Genomic DNA, 22,451 nt, shown 5'->3' on the forward strand with positions numbered 1-22,451 from the left:
AACTGTGAGAAAAACATCAGATGAATCCCAACTGAGGGTTATAATACACAGTACCTGCCCAGTAGTGTTCAGAATTGTCAAGGTCATGAGAGACAGAGATAGAGAAAGGGTGACAGACCAGAGGTGTCAAGGGAGATAAGACGGGTAATTTGCAAAGTGGGATCCTGGATATGGATCCTGAAATGGAAAGAGAACGCTAGTGGGAGCTGATGAAACCCAAATATAGCCTGGAATTTAGTAAAGTTTTCTAAAAGGTACTGAAAGCATTTCCCCTGAACGTTTAATTCAGAAAATACTCAAATGCAAAGAGAAGCTGAAAGAAATGTATAGTGAACGTACCCACCATGTAGATTCTACAATTAGGAATTTGTGGTCTTTGCTCTATTACATACCTGTCAGTCCTTTTTATTCTTAAAAATATTTCAAAGTAAATTTTAAAGATCAGTATGTGAAACCCCCTCTCCCTCAACAGCAATGAAAAAAAAAACAAAACCTGTTTAAAGTGTAATTTCTTCCAGGGTTATGGCCCAGTGCCTGCCGGGCACTCATAGGTGATACTATGTCTGTGGTTGTGCCCTGTGGAGAGTGAGACTGATGGGAAGTTGGGAGGATGTAGGTTACATAGTATTCACTCTAAGAGGTGATCACGGATGTGGGTGATTAGGGGACCATGCTTGACTGAAGTAGATCTGTGCTGGTGGGCCCTGGGGTGTTGGGGGGTGGGGTGGTCTGTGAACATCCAGGAAATAGCAGCTGGTTTCCTGCCGTGAGTTTCCAGTACTTCAAACGGCATTAACCAGTGTGGGCAGCTCTTGGGATGGATGGAAGGGATGGCGGGTCTGGATTGGGACAGTGTGTGATGTCTGAGCATTTATTTCTGTGGGGGGAGTCCAAGGCTGCCCTCCTAATGCCATTCTCCCCTCCCCGATGGTTCCTGGGAAAATAAATAGAGCGGGGAAGAGCGAGGTTTTAGCTCTAGCTGGGGGTGGGAGGATTGATCAGCTCATCAATCAGGAGAGTGTGTAATTATGCGGAAAGGACAGAAATCACTCCCTGAAGACCACGGACTTGGGGATGTGCCCAGAAAAGGACCTTACAGCTGCTAACAGTAGCCCTATTCAGCTCGGGTGCATAATGATTTTAAAAGTAATCAGGAACCGAGGCCAGAGCTGGGGACAAACACAAATATCTTGTTGACAGAGCAAACATCTAGATTTTGTTGGGTAGGAAGTTGCGGAGGAAGCTCAGAGTGATGTAATGGTGTGCGCCAAGCTTTCCTCCTCAAACAGATGGGCCCCGGAGGAACCATCTGCAGCGTCCCCGGGGCCTTCAAAATCACTCCCTATAAATTAAATCATCATGTGTTGAGAAATTAGTGTGGAAGCCCTACCTGAAGTGAAGCTAGACAAAAGAAGGAAATTTCCGCTGGAGTTCCTGCTTCCTTTTCCTCCCTTGAGCGGTATGTAATGGAGCCCCAAGGCTTATTATTTCAGGCAACTCTCTTGTTTAATACTTGGGTCTCATTTGCCTCCCCCAAATAGCCACAGAGAGTAAACTTTCGAGAATAAACTTCCCTTTCTCTTCTTAAGCTTGGACAACTGTACTTATTCCTACCTAAGCCAGTGTCAACTGGATACTTTTCATAAACTGTCTTGCTATTTTGGGTTTTCTGTTTTGGTTGAGAAGGAAGTAGTGTTTCGTTTCTGGTCTTTCATCAAAGGAATATTTGTTCTGGGCAGGCAGGGGGAGGGGGCGCTTCTCAGTTTAGACCAGAGAAAGAAAATATATGGCATCATATGTAAGTGACTGATTACAGATCTTAATTGGTGATGTTTCTAATAAAACGTTCAGTAAAACACTTAAGAGCAAAAGCAGGATTTGTTGCCCATATCCTTTGGTTTCCTCAGCAGTTATTGCAACCCCTGTATGCCAGGTACTCAGGGTTTGCAGTGGACCATGTAGCCTCTGTCTCAGGGAGAGACACAGAGATGGCAAAGTGAAGTTTGTTGAGGTGTGCGTGTGGAATATCAAGGGCTTTCCTAGTGGCTCAGTGGTAAAGAGCTCACCTGCCAATCCAGGAGACAGCGGGTTCCTTGGGTTGGAAAGATCCCCTGAAGAAGGAAATGGCAACCCACTCCAGTACTCTTGCTTGGGAAATTCCAAGGACAGAGGAGCCTGGTGGGCTACAGTCCATAGGGATGAAAAAAGTCAGATGTAACTTAGCGACTGAGCATGCACACAGGTCAAGGGAGTAGCCAGTGGAAGTGGGGTTGAGTGCTGGGGACAGGAGCTGACCTGTAGAAGGTGAGCAGAGTGGGTAAGTGTGAGGTGGGTGGAATGCAGGAGTGTGTGTGTAGGAGGGGCCAATGGAAATAGAGTGAAGGGGAAAGGCCAGGGAGGTATGTGTGGATATGTTCGTGAATGGAGAACCAGGGCAGGAATTTGGGGTGTTAGCGTAGCTAGCCTGCTGGCTTCGGGTTTCTGGGTGAAGTGGGAGGAAACCTAGAAGTGGGGTCAAGGAGGACGGTGGTAAAAGTTTGAGACAGTCGTGAGAGGACTGGGAGAGGCTTTTCTTTGGGGGGTCTAAGGCATGGGGCTTAGGGATGGGCTTTTTTAGGACACTGGGGGTCTTTTGGGGTGGAGCTATTCAAGTGGAGTGGCATGTCTTCGTGGGGACTCTTAGCTCAGGGCATGGTGTGGGGAAGCTGAGTGGTGGTGTGGATTCCCATGGGTGCAGCCAAAGAAGAGAGATGCAGATCATCCAGGGTGCTGGTGAAGGGGGTGGGTCAAAGGATCACCTTCAGTGAAGAAAGGGGCATGCCCAGGGACATTGGAGAGCACGTCCTCTGGGGGTGAGGGGGAGGTAGGTAAGAGCTGGAGGAGCAGAAGGCTATGGTCACCAGCAAGAGCAAGAAATTGTGCCCTCTGACTCTAAGGTGTGGCCCTGGGAATGGCATGGACTAGAGTCCAGAGCCAAGGATCGGAGGCCCAAGTGCAGTGATCATGACAGGAAGTTCTGTCACTTCCTAATGCTGTGTGCTGGGCACTGCTCGAAGTGCCGTGAACTAATTAAACAACCTCATGATGAGGGGTTGTTATTCTCATGTATAGATGAGCAACTAAAAGCCCACAGAAGTTAAGCAGTGGCTCAAGGTCACACAGTTAATAAATAGCAAAATGAAGTTAGAAAAGTGTGTGGACTGTCAGAGGAGTTGGAAGAAAAAGAGTGTAGGGGGACTTCCTGGAGGAGGTGATCTTTGAGATACATCCCAAGGGAGTAGCTTGGTGAGGTGGAGGTGGTGAGGTGGAGGTTGGGTGGCGGGGACAGGGTTTATGTGGAAGGTAAGTTGTGTGGTGTTTGGAGGGGAACAAAGTGGGTAAATGGGAGGTAGGTGAATCCAATCCAGGTTGTAAAAGCACCTCCCCCCAAACACATCTGCTCCCGTTCATCCCTTTGGGAACTGACTGCCGAAGAGAAGATTGTGAACTAAGCCCCTTCTCTCCCTTTCTAGGTGAAGGAGGAGAAGTTACCAAAAATAGATAGGTGACAGCTGAGAATTGGAGTGGAGAGCGCTGTAACTGAGTGCTGAGAGTCTCAAAGGAAGCTGGATATTTTACACCGGGTTGGAAGAGAAGGGCTCAGCCAGCACTTCCCTGTGGAAAGAGCTTGTCCAAGGTGGGGAGGAGGGAATGGGAGTGAGTGTCTAATGGATACAGAGTTTTATCTTGGGAAGCAGAGAAGGTTCTAGAGATGGATGGTGGTGAAGGCTGCATAGCAGCATGAATGTATCTGGTGTCACTGAAGTGTACACTTAAAAGTAGCTGAAATAGTAAATTTCATGTTGTGTATATTTTACCACCATAAAAAAACTTAAAAGATGGTGGAGGGAGAAAATGATCATCTCTACTGATTTTCCAGGTACAAAATGGGCTCTTATTTAATATTCGAAAGTATATGGGTATTTTGCCAAACACTTTATGTGTAGTGAATTGTTTAATCCTCACTTTCAGAAATAGGTAAACCCTGCTGTACTGATGACAAGTCTCGGGTTTGAAGAGATTAAGCATCTTGCCATCCAGAAAATGGCAGAGGCTGGGGAATGCCAAATCGCCTGACTCTGTAACCCTTGCCAGTAACCCCTGGGGAATTTACCAAGGGAAAGAAGGTCATAGAGACTGGGTGAAGAGGGAGAAGGAAGGGGTTGTAGGAAACTCAATAGGGAAAAAGCTGGGTGAGGAAAGGAGGGTGGTGGGGAATGGGAAAGAGGACCACAGGGATGAGAGGTCAGATGGAAGGATGCAGGGACTTGCGTGTCCATGTCTAGATCAGGCATGAGCTGTGATGGAGCTGATGGGAAGTCCAGGTAGCACTCACGTGGTCTCAGAAGGAGGCTGAGGACTGCAGAGAGGCATAAGGGCCCAGTGTCGGGGGAGGAGCCTGCCATCTACAGTATTGTAGGCAGAAGATTCTTCCCAGATTGAGACCTGCCGTGGGAGGGGCTGGAGATACCGGCAGTATAGATTGTGGCTCAGCCTGTACCTCTGTTTTTGTTCCCTCCCTCCCTCTTTTTTCCCCCTCCCTCCCTTCCTCCCTGTTGCTTGTTGAGTCTAAGTTCTGCAAACTGATGTTGAATTTTGGTGCATGAATCTGGGGAGGAGTGGGTGGCGGGGTGAGGAGGGTTGCCTGTGTTTCTGATGCTGACAGAGCAAATACCAAGTGTGAGGTCAAATCATAGCCAACTACCTGACTTTGTAGCTGACCAGGAGACTGCAAATGTGCTGCAGATTTTTTCTTTTTAATAGAATGGGTTGAAACGTATATATTGATAGACTGTATGTGACTTCTCAGGAAGACTTTTGAGGTTGTAACCTAAACCCCCTAAGGCATATCCTGCTTTCAGTGGTGGCCAATGACACTTGTGACACCAGATGGAGATGGGGGGCCTGCTTCAGATATTTGGATTTAGTGAGGTGTTTGTGAAGTGATCTAAGCTGTTTATAAGGGAAGTGCTCTCCGGAGAGTTCCTGTTATCATTTTACTTCACGTATTTACTTTGGATTGAGCAGAATTCTTTTATTCTCCTGCCGGTGGTTTTTGATTCTGTGCTGAAAGACAAGCTGCTTTCTGTGTATGGTGACCGTGGTGAGCATGGCCCATGATTATATAATAATTCTGAACAAATAAAGAGATGTGCTCATGGCAGGCCTTGTAAGGGCAGCCGGGAAGCCGGCATCATTAGGGATTAAATTTCTCTGTAGTTAAAATTTGCAGCTTGTCAGAGGTGCAGCAGCACGTCAGCTGTAACCTCCAGGTGTAAATAGACCTTCGTCAGCATCATTGCAAAGTCCTGGGAGGAGCCAAATCGCAGTGGGATGCTATCCATCAAAAGTTGTTTGCAGAATCTTGTTCCTGGCAGCAGTCTGTTAAATCCCCAGTAGCTGGTGGTATCTGTAGCACTTTACAATAGTTCTTTCCCAGGAAATATAGAGTTTATATGCTTGGTGGTTCCAGATTCTGATGAATCATTTTACTGTCCCCTTTTCTGCCCTTTTTCTCTTGCTAAGAAGCATTTGGGCCTAGGTAAAATAAGGCAAATAGGATTTTATTTTAACGTGAAAATAGGACTAAGATAATGGTTACTAAGGTGACCCTTAATTTTGAGAGCTAATGATGGCTAACATGATGTACAGTTATTTTCTGTGCCAGGAGCCATGTAAGTATTACCTAATAAGCACCTTGAGTACACAATCTTGTCTTTTGTTCACAGATGTATCCCCCAGCCCAGAACAGTGTCTGGCACAGAGTAGGCGCTGCAGTGAATGAACCTAATGCAGATAAAGGTTCTACATCACAGAGTAATTGTTGCCTGCCCAAGGCCACACCACTAATAACTGGGGTTCCTTGACAATAGGTCAATGAAGAGAGTGAAAGGCACAGAGAATAATGATTGGTCTTCAGAACTGTTTCACTGAAAATATTACTAACTAGAGGTGTCTTGAGTTTTCTAAAAGATAATTTCTCCATCTATTATAATATAGTAATTTTTGTAATTTTTTAAAAAATATATACAACATAATTTTGTAATTATAATAATGTTATAAGGATTGAGGGCTTCCCTTATGGCTCAGCTGGTAAAGAATCTGCCTGCAATGTGGGAGACCTGGGTTCGATCCCTGGGTTGGAAAGATCCCCTGGAGAAGGGAAAGGGTACCCACTCCAGCATTCTGGCTTGGAGAATTCCTTGGACTGTATAGTCCATGGGGTTTCAAAGAGTTGGACACGACTGAGCAACTTTCACTCACTATGAGGATTAAATGAGAAAGAACTTAGAACAGTGCCTATACTTTATAAAGCACCATCTAGGTGAAAATTTGCATTGAATGTTATTTATCTTTCAAAGGATGTTTGCTCATTTACTTGGTTTTAATTTTTTAAATTTTATTTTTAAATGGAAGGATAATTGCTTTACAGAATTGTTTGTTTCTGCAAATTATCAACATAAATCAGCCATAGATGTACATGTGTCCCCTCCCTCTTGAACCTCCGTCCCACTTCTCTCCCCATCCCACCCCTCTAGGTTGTTACAAAGCCCCAGTTTGAGTTCTCTGACTCATAGAGCAAATTCATCTATTTTATATGTGGTAATATAAGTTTCCATGTTACTCTCTCCATAGATCTCAGCCTGTCCTTCCTTCCCCCACTTCGTGTCCATAAGTCTGTTCTCTACGTCTGTGTCTCCACTGCTACCCTGCAAATAATTTCATCAATACCATCTTTCTAGATTTCATATATATATGTTAGTATACGATAATTTGTTTTTCTCTTTCTGATTTACTTTGCTCTATATAATAGGCTGTAGGTTCATCCACCCCATTAGAACCGACTCAAATGTGTTCCTTTCTATGGCTGAGTAATAGGGCGTTGTGTATATGTACCACAGCTTCTTTATCCATTCATCTGTTGATGGACATCTAGGTTGCTTCCATGTCCTAGCTGTTGTAAATAGCACTGCAGTGAACATTGGGGTACATGTGTCTTTTTCAGTTTTGGTTTCCTCAGGGTATATTTCTAATAATGGGCTTGCTGTGTCATATGGTGATTTTATTAAGGAATTTTTAGTTTAAAATTTCTAGTTTTTAAAAGGAATCTCCATACTGTTCTCCACAATGAGAGAATATATCAATTCCCCACCGCCCCCCCCCCCCCCCATCAACAGTGCATGAGGTTGTATCAATTTATATTCCTACCAACAGTGCAAGAGGGTTCCCTTTTCTCCACACCCTCTCCAGCATTTATTGTTTGTAGACTTTTTGTTGATGTCCATTCTGACTGGTGTGAGGTGATATCTCATAATAGTTTTGATTTGCATTTCTCTAATAATGAGTGATGTTGAACATCTTTTCATGTGTTTGTTAGCCATCTGAGTGTCTACTTGGGAGAAATGTCTGTTTAGGTCTTTTTCCCACTTTTTATTTGGGTGGTTTGTTTTTCTGGTAGTGAGTTGTATGAGCTGCTTGTATATTTTTGAAATCAATCCTTTGTCAGTTGTTTCATTTGCTATTATTTTCTCCCATTCTGAGGGTTGTCTTTTCACCTTGTTTATAGTTCCTTTGCTGTGCAAAAGCTTTTAAGTTTAATTAGGTCCCACTTGTTTATTTTTATGTTTATTTCCATTACCCTAGGAAGTGGATCATAGAGGATCTTGCTGTGATTAATATCATCAAATGTTCTACCTATGTTTTCCTGTAAGAGTTCTACAGTTTCTGGTCTTACATTAGGTCTTTAATGTATTTTGAGTTTATCTTTGTGAATGGTGTTAGGAAGTGTTCTAATTTCATTCTTTTACACATAGCTGTCCAGTTTTCCCAGCACCACTTATTGAAGAGCCTGTCTTTGCCCCATTGTATATTCTTGCCTCCTTTGTCGAAAATAAAGTACCTATAGGTGTGTGGGTTTATCTCTGGGCCTTCTATCTTGTTCCATTGTTCTATGTTTCTGTTTTTGTGCCAGTGTCATACTGTCTTGATGACTGTAGCTTTGTGATATAGTCTGAAGTCAGGAAGGTTGATTCCTCCAGCGCCATTCTTTCTCAAGACTGCTTTGGCTATTCGGGGTCTTTCATGTTTCCATAAGAATTGTGAAATTTTTTGTTCTAGTTCTGTGAAAAATGCCATTGGTAGTTTGAAGGGGATCTTAGAAAGAACTTAAAACAGTGCCTGTACTTTTCAAAGTGCCATCTGTGTGAAAATTTGCCTTGAGTGTTGTTTATCTTTTAAAGGATGTTTGCTCATTTACTTAGTTTTAATTTTTAAGTAGAGATAAAAATTTTCTTTAACTATGGAGACTGACTTTAAGAGTACACCTGAATGAGAAAATATGATTCAGAGATTTAATAGGAAAGCCAAGAGTGAGGTCTGATTTTAGTAAAGAGAATATTGTTACCATCTAAATACTACATGAATACAAAATGCTTTATTAGATAACTAGAATGCAACATTTTTGGAGGAGTTGTCCTTAGAGCACCAAGACATGTATTATAAAAAAAGTGTTATTCTTTAGCCCAGTAGTCAAAATATCTTTGACATAGCAGTTCTATCAATAAAATACTTCTCATATGCAACATTTGTATATTTCTGAATTAAAATCATGATTAAATCCACAAAAATAGAAATAAAGGAATGAGATAAGCAAATGTGGTTAGATATTCTAATATCTTTTTTCTATATCCAGGCAATCACCTTGCACCCTCTACTTTTGATCTGGTTTAGAAGGACTGAAAGTCATCTAGAAAAGAGAAAGCACATAGTGTGTTTTGAAGGAGGGGTTGCTAGAGTTTTGGAGTGGTAGGTGGATGAGAAATTGACAGAGAGGTACATTGTCAGGCAGATTGCATGTAGGATGTTTTGGGGAGTAAACCAGAAAGCTATCCTTGGCCATCTGCTTGAAAATGTTGGTGAGGTGGTCACAAACCAAACTCCTAAGGATTACAGTGTTCCCATTAGGATGGTCACATCACTTCCTCATAATGGATTATGCTGGGCATGCTGGACTAGAGGTGAAAAATACAGTTCATACACAAGAATTTGTGCATATGAAAGCCTTATACACAATATTTGCAAAATTGCTTGCAAATTTGAAAAGTATTTCATCTATTTGAGGGGAATAGACTTGAATGGGGTGGTAAGAAAGGCAAGTTAATCATTTGGAAGTGAGAAAGTGGAAATGATGTTGCTGAACACAAGTTCTTACACCCTAGGCACAGAGAGGCCCAACAAACCAAAATGTCAGAGTTTGGAGCAGAAGAAGGTTTTTGCAGGGCCGATCAAGGAGAACGGGTGGCTCATGGTCAAAGCCCCCAAACTCTCAGGTGGTTTTTGGGGAAGAGTTTTTATGGACAAAATTTGGGGTGAGGAGACTGTTTCTTGGCCGCTCCTCCTTTGTTTCTACATTTCCTCCCTTCCCTGATGAGCAGCTGTTTTGAATCTGCCTCTTGGAACTCAGGCAAGGTCAAGGAGGATGAATGAAGCCCATTTCCTATAAACAAGAAATGGGGGAGGGGGCATGGAAAGGATTTATTCCAGGGAGGGCCCCACAGGATCCTGCTCCATTTCAGTCAGATGAAATCACTGGATTTGACTTTGGCAGGAGCGCTGGGTGGGTAGAAAGGTAGTGAGGGGGGGTGACTGATGACATGCTGGTCAGCCCCTAGGAGAGACCAGCCAGGAGGCTGCTGTCATTTCTGGAAGGGCAGGAGCAGAGCTAGAGTGGGACCCTTCTTGTCCTTGTTGTGGAATATTTGTAGGTAAATTAGTCTTAGTTTACTCACAAATACTTCCTAAGATTGTCAAATCTTAGAAACCTGTTTCTGAACTTAAAAGATGATGTGAGGGGAGACTGTCGAGTTCATAGACTGTGGTTTGCTTACCTGGGCAGAGTGCTGTAGCATAGCTCCAAGGTACAGCTCCTCGGCGACCAACAGGTGGTAATGAATATGAACTTGTTGGGATGATGGTTGGGGTAGACTGGTCATCTACGATTTTCTATTGTCTCTTGCACTGGCTTTAACTACTATGATGTTGGGAATTTCAGACAGATTTAGTATTCAAACGATTATTTCTTGAAGAACTAAAAGCAGACTGAGGAAATAACTGATAGATTGCCCAAAGCTTCATTTTCATTTGAGGATGCATGACACTGTGAACTTAGTACTGAATGGAAAGTTGAATTTAATATCGTTTCAACAGTGATGGAGTTTATTGATTACCCACAAATAAAATACTTGAGTGCTATTGGAGTATTTTTAGCGGAAGTGCTTCACAAGAGAGAGAAAAAGGTCTCTTCTGGAAATAGATGGAGCAAATGTTAAAGAACCAGAAGAAAAAGTAAATACGGGCCATTGGTAGGTTCCTCTCCTTTCCTTCGAAACTTCCTTGAAAAATGAGTTAGATAAAGGGGCCCAGTCTTTGGCAGCATTCATCTCTGAAGAAGTTTTCTTAAATGGTAGTCATAATATCATTCAGAAGACACTAGCAGTAAATATTCCTGTCCTTAATTTTATATAAAAAAAGCTTAGTTACTCTCATAAATTATTGGTTGATGTGTTTGTGGCTTAGATGGGAAATTTGAGAAACTGTGATAGTTGGCAAATGCTTAGAAATGACAGAAATAGACTGAGAAACTGATAAAATAAGGATTTTGGGTTGCCGGGAGCCCTTGAGAACAGTGAACTCACTTAAAGAATGAATCAAGGAAGAGTTATGCTGATTCCAGAAACATGACTCATGAGGGGAATGCAGCCATGCCCTTCCCTGCTCTTTGAATGAAAAGGCGTGGGAGCATCCGGTGAAGGGCCTGGCCTAAGGGCCAGCTTACCCATAAACCCTGCGAGTCTTCCTTTTGGCCTTCTTTGTACAGTAAAAAAAGATTCTATACTAACACATATAGTATACAGATTCAGTTCAGTTCATATCAGTTGCTCAGTCGTGTCCGACTCTTTGCAACCCCATGGACTGCAGCACGCCAGGCTTCCCTGACTCCTGGAGGCTACTCAAACTCATGTCCATCACGTCGGTGATGCCATCCAACCATCTCATCCTCTGTCGTCCCCTTCTCCTCCTGCCTTCAATCTTTCCCAGCATCAGGATCTTTTCCAGTGAGTCAGTCCTTCGCATCAGGTGGCCAAAGTATTGGAGTTTCAGCTTCAGCATCAGTCCTTCCAATGAATATTCAGGACTAATTTCCTTTAGGATTGACTGTTTGGATCTCCTTGCTGTCCAAGGGACTCTCAAGAGTCTTCTCCAACACCACAGTTTAAAAGCATCAGTTCTTCGGTGCTCAGCTTTCTTTATAGTCCAACTCTCACATCCATACAGGACTACTGGAAAAACTATAGCTTTGACTAGATGGACCTTTGTTGGTAAAGTAATGTCTCTGCTTTTTAATAAGCTGTCTAGGTTGGTTTTCTTTTCTTCTGGATTATAATCTGCCAAATCCTATTTCAAGAATGTGGGAAGTGGATAACATTCAGAAATAAGTGTTTAGAGAAGTTAATGAACAGCTTTAGAATTTTTTCTCTGGTCTCAATTTCCTCATATAAAAATAAAAGAAAGGTTTATTGGAATAATTTTCTAAAGTCCTTTCTGGTTTTCAGTGAGTGTGTCTGTTTTGAAGAAATGAAACAGGGAGATGACGTGTAATGCTACCAACTTTGTCCATTCTGGGTGCTTTATGTACAGTAATTCTTTTTATCCTCATTATTTCATTCACTCTGTAAATTATACCCATGAGGTAGGGATATCACTATTCTCATTTTATAAACAAGTGTGAGTATCGTGGATAAGTACGCTCAGCCACCACTGATCACTGGCTGAACTGGAATACAGAGAGAAGGTCATAATAATAGTAACGGTGATTCATCGTCAGTTTTGAATGAAACGGAAAAAAAAGTCATTGTTTGGGGGTGTTAGACTTGTTCTATTTATTCACAGGTTACTAGAAGTAAAATAAACTTTAAAAGGAGAGTCAAATCTCAAATTTTATCCCTCAAACAGGGAAACTTCATTCTTTAGATTGTTGGGATTAGAGAGAGGAGCACTAAAAGGACGTGCCACTTTTTCCTGTCAATCTGAGTTCTGAACCAGTTCTCAGAGACACAGGAGAAAGACAGTATCAGGAATTCAAATGGTACTTTTTTTTTTTTTTTTAACTGATGGAACTAATATTGGAGAGTGTGATGTAAATGTTTGTCAACAGTGAGCTTCCTAATTGACTTCCACACAGTCATTAGGCTTGTCTGGCTGCTCACATGGTGCTAGGCCATTGAGGTTTCCGCACATGAAGGCCTGTCCTCATAGAGCCAAGAAGTTTAAGAAGACTTACTTTTTAAATTTTTTTAAAAATTGTTCTTAATTTTTTGGCCACACCACATGACATTTGGGATCTTAGTTCCCCAACCAAGGATTGAACTTATGCCTCCTGCATTGCAAGTGTCCAGTCTTAACCACTGGACTGCCAGGGAAGTCTCAAGAAGACTTCAGTATGTGCCTCCAGAGAGTAGCTTGGCCTCTAGGAAGAAGAAGGCGGGAGGGGCTTCTTCCCTATCAATCCCCCCACCCTAGTTTCTGTTCCCAGCCTTCAAGGATGAGCTCTGTCACCAGGGCTTCTAGGAAGGGGTGAGTGTGGGGCCAAGATCGTAAGCTGGAGGCCTGCTCTCCACCTAAAAGGAGACAAGAGCCTCACATATACCCTACTTCCCAGCTCCCACCAGTAATAAATGCTATTCTGTTTCCCACGGCCAACAGCATTCTGGATGTATGTTTTATTCTACTCTCGATACTTTTGTGAAGGTGAAGCTGGACTTAAAACAAAAAACCCCCTAACCGTATCGGATGCTGAGGCCAATGCTGCTGTTGTTTCCATTTTAGTAGACGTCAAAGTAAAATCTTCTGGCTTGTAATATTCACTTGATGTTCTAAGAACGTCACTCTGATTGTGCTAATAATGTCTTTCAGAAACTGAATTCAAACATATGCCTTTGGAACTTTAAAGTACATTAGTCTTAGCATTTACCCCTCCATTTTGGTGAGGTGGAGTGTGAATAGCTGGAAAACTTCAGATAAACAAAACTACCCCTTTCCATATGGCTCTTGATGTCCCTGCTGTGCTGGAGACCGAGTTTTAAAGTTGCTCTCTCCTGTCCCAGGCTATTTTTTCCTAAGAGTAATGGAAGATGTTCAGACTGAAAATTATTGTGGGCAACTGGCTTGTCATTTTCTAAAGTAACATTTTTATTCAACAAGTAAAACAAATTTGCCCAGCTAAATTATTCATAGGAATTACAAAACTTGTCATTTAGACTGGATGTTGGGATATTCAGGTCATTTAGAAGACTGCGGTTAAAAATAAAATGACCTAAATATATAGCTCTACTTTTTTTTTTTTTTTTTTAAGGAAAGTTAAAGCTTTTAATTTTTTTTGACATTGGTCCTGATTCTGTTTCTGTTGGGACTGTAAGCTAGCTGCTCATTCAGTGTTCTAAATAAAGACAATTCCTTCTTCTCCGCTTGTTGGGTGTTTTTCAGAGTATGTATGGCTCTGTTTTTAGTCAGGTTGTAAAGGTTCTGATGCAGGTTCTGATGCCTGAGGGTATATATGTGAGTGGCAGAGAAAATGGAGAAGGTGGCAAGCAAACAACTCCTCCAAGAAAAAGTGAAGAGACTTTGTTAATTGTTCTGATCACTCCTTTTGTCCTTGGAAGGAAGGAGCATTTGAAATGTGAACTTGTCCCAGTCTGCTTTGGGGCAGTAACTGGAGCATAAAATGTTGAAAATCAATTATGTATTTAGGGAGGTAAACCAGGCTGACATATTGAAGGCATATTGTATTCTGTTTGGTGGCCAAAAGCAGGCCAGTTACGTCATATTCCTGCAGTAAAATTGTGTCCCAAAGGGGTGAGACCCAGAGGATGACGCATCTTTATGCATCCAAACCTCACAGAACATGAGGGTATTTATGCAGTCTCTGCCATTTGTCCAGAGAAAAACAATCCTATCTTAAAAGTGACTCTGCTTTTTGGGTTGTTGACCGATAAGTATAGTTTGATTTTTTAAAAAATACATTCTGATTTATAGTGGTGTGGTCAATTTGCAACGCATTGTACATTCCCTATGCCAATTAGGTGGTTAAGATCTTTGCAGGAGACGGTGGAAAGAGTTTTAGATTTCTTCTGTAACCCACGGTACCTTACAGCGCTGACTGCTGCACAGCCGTTTGTAGATTTGCAGGATATTTGCATGGGTCTTGTTTTATGTTCACCTGATAAGAAAGGTCCCCGAGGACTGGGTTGTGTTGAATCTGAGGTTGTATGGTTGGTAAACAGCTGTGTTAGTCTGTTAAGGCTGCCAGAACAAAGTCCCACAGACGAGGTGACTTAAACAACAAAGATGTATTGTGTATTGTCTCAGTGTTCTGGAGGCTGGAGGTTCAAGATCAAGGTGTTGGCAGGGCTGCTTCCATCTGAAACCTGAGAGGGAAGAATGTGTGTTAGACTCTCCTCCTTGGGAGTTATTAGATAACTGTCTTCACATCATCTTCTCTCTATGCATATCTGGCTCTGTGTTTAAATTTCTCCTTTTTATAAGGACACTGGTCATATTGGATGCGGGCCCCCCCAAGGGTCTTGTTTTAACCTGATTACTTATGTATAGAGACTGTCTCCAAATACTGTCACATTTTGAGGTCTGGGAGTTAGGTCTTCAACAAGAAGCTATTTGAGTAAGGGTGGGGAGGGGGTGGACAGTTCAGGTCATAACAGCAGTGAAACTGAGGTCACACTTTTTTTTGTCTCCTAATTCAGCAACTTTCCCAGCCCTGTTTAATTAAGATTTGTTACTTGGTTTATATGCAGCTTGGACAGAGAAGGCCATACTTTCTACTCACAAAAATACTAACTCCTCTGCTCACTGATTCCTGCCATGCTGGCTGGTAAATTGAAGCCATTTCTTATATGGAGACAGTTTTGTTTGAGGCTGTTTTTTAGGGAGTTTTAAAAACATTTATCTTCTCCCCTTTAATCCCTGGAGTATAAAAATATTCATCATTTGATGCACACATTGGTTTTGAAGAGATATACAATGTGCACTTTGCCTGTGATTTTTTTCCCCTTTTTGTCTTTTTGGTCCTTGCAGCGGAAAATGATCATCAGTGTTTGAGGGTTTATATATAGGACACACAGCCACCCGGGCAGTTTGTCTCTTAACTCTCAAGGCAGCTTTAGAAATCAGAACCAGCAGTAGAACCAGGTAGTTCTCCCAGTCCAAGTTTAAAATGTAGTATTTAAAAGATGAAATATCTTCTATCACTTTGATTTTTCAGTAATATATAGAGAGATCTTTCCTGCCAAACAACTTGGTACCAAAAATGCATCAGTTTATTTAAGAAATTTCCGAGTGCAGTACAGTTTCTTCTTAGAGCTAGGTGCAGTTTGTTTGGCTCAGGAATGTAAATTTGTAGGGTGTGGCCCTGTATATGTTAGGGAATAGATATTTGTAGTAGCTCTGATGGCTCAGACAATAAAGAATCTGCCTGCAAGGCAGGAGACTCGCGTTTGATACCTGTGTCGGGAAGATCCCCTGGAGAAGAGAATGGCTAAGCACTCTAGTATTGTTGCCTGGTGAATCCCATGGACAGAGGAGCCTGGTGGGCTACAGTCCATGGGGTCGCAAAGAGTCAGACATGACTGAGCAACTCACTACTGAGCTGGAAGACTGCAAATACATACTGGATATAATGTGTGTGTGTTTCTCAGGCTAAATGCAGTTTTGAGGGTTTTGCATTTGCTTATATTTTACATCTTTTCTTTTTTTTAAATGAAGGACAGACACAACAACATACAGAAGTTTAAAAGTCAGACCTTGGCTGAAGCGCCTTATATGTGTTGGTTCGTAGCCTGGCAGGACTCTTGTTATGTCGGATGCTGTTGTGAAACAAGCATGGAGGTGAAAACCTCTTGTCGCTGTTGCCCGGCATTTCCCAGTTCAAAGGCAGCCAGTTACATAGTGCTTGGCAGGAAGCTGCCCATTTTGTCTCTTTTTTCAGAGAAAAGAGAGAATGAGGTGTTTTTGTGGAGCATTTGATAATTAAGGAAGAACAGCCCAACCTCTGTAGACGGGTATTAAAAGGCAGTCCCCCTGGCCTCGTAACTGTATCTGCTGAAGTCTCATCCCCACTAACCTCCAGATGGAGAGAGAGCCGTGCTCACAGCTGTTAGATAGTTAACACACTTCTTCCTAAACTGTTAGGGGAAATGCAGTAGCTGGCTTTTGAGAACATGAATGTGTACTGTATTTGGGGTCTTAGGGATCATTAACCACTTAATTCTAGCAAACAGCAGCAGGCCAAGTTATGTCGGGCTCTAGTCATTCATTTTTTAAAAATGGTTTTAAAGTATCAGTTCAGTCTCTCAGTGGTGTTCGACCCTTTGTGACCCATGGACTGCAGCACGCCAGGCTTCCCTGTCCATCACCATCTCCCGGAGCTTGCTCAAACTCATGATGAGTGAGTTGGTGATGCCATCTAACCATCTTATCCTCTGTCGTCCCCTTCTCCTCCTGCCCTCAATCTTTCTCAGCATCAGGGTCTTTTCCAATGAGTCAGTTCTTCACATGAGGTGGCCAAAGAATTGGAGCTTCTTCAACATCAGTCCTTCCTTTAAAGTATACATAGACAAAATTTACATTTTAACCATTTTTAAGTGTGTAGTTCATTGGCGCTACGTCCATTCCAGTGGTTGTGCAGTCAGCATACCTCCACCTCCAGTACTTTTTCATCTTGACCCCAGGAGAAACTCTATACCCATTAGATACTAACTGTCCATTCTCCACTTCCCCCTGCCCCTCTAACCTGTATTCTACTTTCTGTCTCAGTGATTTTGCCTCTTCTAGGTACCTCATATACGTGAAATCATGTAATATTTGTCCTTTGTACGTGGCGGGTGTCATAATTCTTTACTTTTATTTTTTGGCCGCTCTTTGTGGCTTGTGGGATTTTAGTTCCCCAGTCAGGGATTGAACCTGTGCCCCCTGCAGAGGAAGCATGCAGTCTTTCCTGGACTACTAGAAAAGTCCCTCATAATTCTTAAGTTGTGTCTGAACAGCTTTCACCATATGCCGTTTTCTTTTTGATCATAATTTAGTAGGTAACTTTAGAATATTTAAGCTCTAGGACAGAAGTTTGAAACTAACATGCCCTCAGGGGCCAGAGAGTAGTAACATCTAATATTTATAGAGCAGTTGCTATGCATGAGGCGCTTTGCAGGTAACGACACATTTCCCCTCACACCAGCCCTATGAAGTAAATACTATTAATATCTGAGTTTGCAGATGGGAAGCTAAGAGATGAATTACTTGCCTAAGATAATGACATGACTGGTATGTGGCAGAGTGGAGGTGCCAGCTTGGGAGGTCTCTGCTTCAGAGTTTGAGCTCTGGCGAAGCTCCTTGCTTATGCACAGGTGGAGGGGGCAAAGGCAGATGGGATCAGGAGCCAGCAAGGGAGTGAGCCGATGGCGAAGGCTGAGCCCCACTGCTGGGGTTAATGATGGGGACGAGTGGAGGTGGGGGGGCCGCACCGCTGTGGGGTGGGGGTGTCACAGAGTGGGAAGTCAGGCTCAGCGCTGCTGGCACTTGCGAACTTCTGAGAGGCTGGACCATTATGTAGGGATGACCTTTTGATTTCTGAGAGTCGGCAACCTAACTCAATTAGAAACTACAACAAAGCATGTGGGCAAGACAGCATATCTATGCCACACTACTTTTAAGACATTTTTTTTCTGGAGGTTTCAGGATAGCCTTATTCTGATATATCCAAGACCCTTCACCACTTTGTACCCCTGGGACTCTTGTCACACTGTTTTTTGGACCCGGAGGCAGAGTCTCGCTGATCTTCGCTTCCCCAGCTGCAACTTTGATACAGCAATTTTCAGTAAATGTCTGCTGAGCCAGTGATCTTGACAGCACTCATGATTTCCTCCCTCTCGCTGCCAAGAGTTCACTGAAAGTCTAATTCAAAACAAAACAAAGCCAGTCGATTTTGAGAGGCTCATATCCTTTCATGTAGAGCTTCATAATTTATTGTTTAATTTTGGGCTCCTTTGATTTAACAATGCTGATTAAAATAGGACTTTAAAGTGTGTGTGTGTGTTTTCATTTCGAAAATCCCACCAAAGAAATTCAAATATATGCTGTGTTCAACACATACAGACCTGAGCCGCCTTATTTTTAATAACAGCCAACAGAAGTGCATGGGCATTCTAGCCACTGTGTTAAGGATTTTACATGCCTTATTTCTTTTAATTTGGAGTTACTTAATCAAGCATTTGTGGATTTAAACTGAATTGTAGTATGGGAAGGGTTTCCCTGATGTCTCAAATGGTGATGAATCCGCTGGCAATGTAGGAAACCCAGGTTTGATCCCTGGGTTGGGAAGATCCCCTGGAGAAGGAAATGGCTACCCACTTCAGTATTCTTGCCTGGAGAATTCCATGGACAGAGGAACCTGGTGGGCTGCAGTCCATTGGGTCGCAAAGAGTCAGACACAACTGAGCGACTAACACTTTGACTAGTATCAGAAAGGCTTGAACACAACTAATTCAGCTTGCTGACTTTGCATATGAAGCTATTCAGGGCCAGCAAATTTAAGAGACTGGTCCAATGTCATACATCTGTTGTATGGTATGGCCAGAACCCATTGGACAAACACATCTGTTGAGTGGTATAGATATAACCTTCTCCCATATGTAACTGTTGTGTGGTGTAGCCAACACAGCTCCCCCGCCCTGCCCGCCCCCGCATCCTGTCCAGCAGTCCTTTTCTAGACACCACAGTGCTTCTATTTTATCTTCTTACCAACTGTGGGAACACACTGGGCTTATAAGGTTAAAGTGTAATAATTTGTTACCACTCCTGTAGATAGCTTCTGAGCTGTGGATCATTACCAGGGTATTTGAAACGGTTTCCTACTACAGGTGTGGTTTTCGAGCATCTATTGTGCCTTTGTTGAACCAACTGTAGTCTGGAGTTACAGGAAGCTAAGAGACCCAAGTCCTTACTTCATTAGCCCAGGACTCCAAACTAAAAGATCTGATCATCTTACAGATAAATACTGTAAATGAGAATGTAAGGTTAATGGTTTACTTGAGAATGTAAGGTTGATGGTTTACCTAAAACAGGTGATTTACCTATAAATGACATAGTAATGACTGTATTTCTCTAATATTTGATCCTTTGCCTACATTTTGGTAGATGCCAGTGGTTTTCAAATCCAGTTTAAGACAGAGGGCAGGGTTGGGGCCCTTTCTCATTCAACTGAAACTAATCAAGGCTTGTTTTTTGTTTTTTTTTAGTTATTTTCCCATTGACAGAAGTAATCTATGTTTTGGTAAAGATTTCTTTAAAAGTACTGAAAAGTAATTTTACCATTCAGAAGTTTACTACAGACATTTAAAATAGTAAGTTTTATTTAAATTGAACAGACTATAACTGAAATTAAAACTGAAGGAATGGCTGGAATTAAGATTTTTCCCCCCAAAAAGTTAATGTCTCCCCACACACTCCTGAAGAAGATTGCTCTAAAATTCAAAAAAGATCTGAAAATTACTGACAAGCTAGCACAGGAATCCAGATTACTTTCAGATTTCCTATCTTTTCCACTTTACCATTTTGTCCACACACTGGAGAAGGATGAACACTATAGAATGGCATATAATTAAGGGTTAGAGTGTGAGATGTAGGCTCATACTGTAAGTTTAAGGGCTGGAGAGATGATTTGGAAACTCCCATTTAAACAATTAAAAACTAAAGACAGCTGATGACTTCCCTGGTAATCCAGTGGTAAAGAGTTTGCCTGCCAATGCAGGGGACGTGGGTTCAATCCCTGGTCTGGGAAGATTCTGGACAACTAACGGGGGACAGCTAAGCCTGTGCACCATAACTGCTGAGCCCAGAATGCCCTAGAACCTGTGCTCTGCAAGAGAAGTCACGGCAATGAGAAGTCTGAAAACCGCAACTAGAGAATAGCCCCTGCTCACCACAACTAGAGAAAGCCCACACACAGCAGTGACGGCCCAGTGCAGCCAAACATTGAGACATTATAATAAATTAAAAGTCTTAAAAAAATAAAGACAGCTGAAAATATTTCCTAAAGTCCTAGAGAGATCTGCATTTTTTCCATCAGTTTGAAATTGTATAAGAAAAAAGTTTTGCTATTTAAACATAGGTTTTAGAGCCCTGGATAAACATTTATTTTGCTTCCTCACATCAGCCTATGGTGGGGTGGTGTTCCTATTTTGATCATCAAAGTCTTGAAGGCTGATGGAGGAGAAATGACTTGATTTCCATGAGGTGATGCTGCTAGTCAGCGGAGTGGCCAGGACATCAGTCTTTCTCTCTGGTGCTCCTTCCGGTCTGTTAGTTAGGCAGGAGATGTAGGTGTTGCACTGGGACAGTTATGTATCACCGGACAGTCTTATCTCGAACAACTTTGGAATCAAGCAGGCAAGCCCGCTGAGCAGTCCAGAATAAATGGCACACGTGTGGTTTGTGTACGTTTCTTAGAGCGTGTGCCTGGGGGGTCTCTCTTTTCTTTTACCTGGAGGTCATTTGACCTGTGAACATTGGGTATGTTCAGGGGTTCTGTCCATAAGAAATGACAGTCTGGAAGTTAGAAGTGGAGGCAGGCTGTAGAAGTCAGCTTGCCTGACGGCGCAAGGACGTCAGCGGGGGAAGAACACAGGCTGTGTAGCCTGACAGAGCTTTCTGAGATTGTTTGTGGCAGGACAGCAACTGGGTTTTTGTGATGACTCCAGGTTAGGTCTCGTTAAATTCCTCCATATTTATCAGTACTTACTGTTCCCAGACCCTGGGCATATGATGATAAACAAACTTAGGTTCTTTTCCTAATGTCTAGGGGGGCTGATGGTTGCATATGCAAATACAGTATAAGGGGCACACCGCAGAGATGAATGGGATGTCGTGGGAGCATGGGGGAATTTAAGACTGTAAATGTACTGTACTCTGTACTGAGTGAAAGGAAGAGGGTGGGGTCTTGGGAAGTGAATCGGAGGTGTCTACGTGACATAAAAGGACATTCTGGATAGAGAACCCGTGTATGACAATGAGGTAGCTGGACTCTCGTAAATAAATGTTAGAATGTTATGCCAAATGGGTAATGTAGGGCTTTAAAAAGTCACCGTAGAAATTGTCAAAGACATGCAAGTAGTGAGGTAATATGTGCCACTGTATACCCATCGACAGTCTGCACAAATATCAACATTTGCCAGTCTTGTTTGATTAATCATGATTGTTTTTTAATGCGGTTAGAATATTTTGAAGCAATTTCCAGGCTTTATGTGTTGCTGGTAAAGACTTCAGTGTGCATCTTCAATTGATTAAGATCCACCCCTCCCAGGCCATTTCACACAATAAAATAAAGATAACTCCCTAATACTCATTCAGTACAAAGTCCACAGGCAGGTTTCCTCTATTAACCCAGGTTTGATACTTAAAGGGAGCTATTTCATTGTCTAAAAGATCTGTTGATATTTGCTCAGCACACTTTTTTAGGAATGTTGTATAATTGGGGCATGACTCTAAGGCCACATTTTTATTCTTTTGTTTAGTAGTGTTGTATATCTTGTCTTATTTCTGATTGTTTTAACTCATACTGAACCTAGTGCAGGGCTGTGCCCTATAACTATTTATAATACTTGTCAGTGTTGTTCAGTCACTAAGTCGTGTCTGACTCTGTGACCCCATGAGCTGCAACATACCGGGCTTCCCTGTTCTTCACTATCTCCCTGAGTTTGCTCAGACTCATGTTCATTGAGTCAGTGATGCCATCCAACCATCTCATCCTTCCTCTATTGCTCGCTTCTCATATAGCAAAGCCTTTTCCAGGAATTTGGCAAACACTCAAAACTGGGAGGGCTAGATTATAAATGGCATAAGGTACTCTGACCAGTTCCTTTGGTTTTGCTTCAGTTTTTAGCTCTCTGTGTTTAGTTCATGAGTTGGAAGTGTGAAGTTTGTTCTGTATATTGCTACCCTTGTAGCCGTTGAAAGCAGTTTGCTCACATGCCTTCTTGACTTGGACCAGCCCAATGTCTGTACTCAAATGTCAGGCTTGTTGCAGTCCCCCTGGGCTCAGCTCACCTTCAGGGCTTGGCCTAGGTTGCCCTTTACTTTGAGGCTTTCCTCAATGACTTCAGCCTTCTTTGCTTCCCTATCCCCTCTCCTTTCCTCCTACCCTGCACTTTAGCCCATAATTATATGCTTATCTACATTGTTTATACTTTGCCTGCAAGTAGGCTGTATGAAGCAGTAGAAGGGATGGGAACTTTGAAGCCAGCATAATCTGAATTCCTGAGTCAGTTTCCTCACTGTTAAAAAAATTGTGG

The 22,451-nt window shown here is 42.4% G+C and overlaps 1 protein-coding gene across 9 annotated transcripts in view; it reads left to right on the plus strand.

Annotated features, from left to right (window-relative positions):
• TANC1 (tetratricopeptide repeat, ankyrin repeat and coiled-coil containing 1) overlaps positions 1-22,451 on the plus strand; it is a 241,804-nt gene that overhangs the window by 26,412 nt on the left and 192,941 nt on the right. The window contains exon 2 of one of the 9 annotated variants that reach the window (XM_065931600.1): positions 3,513-3,676. The exons of the other annotated variants lie outside the window; for them this stretch is intronic. The gene's annotated coding sequence lies outside the window, so the exon portion shown is untranslated. The remainder of the gene's footprint in view (positions 1-3,512; positions 3,677-22,451) is intronic. 9 annotated transcript variants of the gene reach the window in all.

This window comes from Muntiacus reevesi, chromosome 3, assembly GCF_963930625.1.
Source record: "Muntiacus reevesi chromosome 3, mMunRee1.1, whole genome shotgun sequence".
Taxonomy (NCBI): Eukaryota; Metazoa; Chordata; class Mammalia; order Artiodactyla; family Cervidae; genus Muntiacus; species Muntiacus reevesi.